This window comes from Aplysia californica, unplaced genomic scaffold (assembly GCF_000002075.1).
Source record: "Aplysia californica isolate F4 #8 unplaced genomic scaffold, AplCal3.0 scaffold00526, whole genome shotgun sequence".
NCBI lineage: Eukaryota > Metazoa > Mollusca > Gastropoda > Aplysiida > Aplysiidae > Aplysia > Aplysia californica.
Window position 1 is genome coordinate 277,743 of NW_004797796.1, and position 898 is coordinate 278,640.

The following is an 898-nucleotide window of genomic DNA, read 5'->3' on the forward strand; positions in this document are numbered from 1 at the left end:
ATTAAACACTTCCCACCAACACGGAGAGCCACGATTGTCAATTTTCCAGATACTGAGGGGTTGGTGTATGACACCAGCGCGGTAATAGTCACCATGACGCGTTTCTCCTCCACCCCACCCCCTCCCAAAAGAACTAACTAACTAACTAACTAACTAAATAAATAAATGAATAAACATTTTAAACAAGAATATGTAATGAGGCGTTAAGACGAACTGATGCTATGCGGGGCAGACTTGTGAAAAAGTAAGGGGGCCTAATACTTAAACATAGACACCCCCCCAACCCCCCACCCCAAAACAAAAAACAAAGACAAAAACAAACAAACAACAACAACAACAACAAAAACAACAACAAAAGCGCCACTAGACCAACCCACCTTCTCCTTTGTAATTCACCTTATTCGCTTCTCTGTCAGTGCACGGACACTGCAATATGCCGAAACGTCGCATAATGGAAGAAACTTATAATTTGAGTACGGAGAAGACTAATTATGACCCACATAAAATCCTTCTTGACCCGTTATACCAACACATTGACGAATGTTTTGTTGGTTTTTTGCAAGGAAATCAGTGCATACAAATGGAATTAGCTTTTGTTTACCCATTTCAGATGAAAATTCCCAGATTTCTTCTGTCGAAACAAATGCAATAAGACAGTATTTGCGTAAAATTCTGTTCAGTAAGAAATCGAGAGAAATGGGAACACGTTCTAAATAAAAACAAAATCTTGCCTTCATTTCCCCCAATTTACTAAATGCGTGTGGCTTCTATCCCAACTTCCACAGGATAGCTTGACCCAAGGCTAATGCAATCGCAAAGATACGTGAATAACATTGTTTCACATTGCAGGGATAGGGACTACATTGTGTGTGTGTGTGTGTGTGTGTGTGTGTGTGTG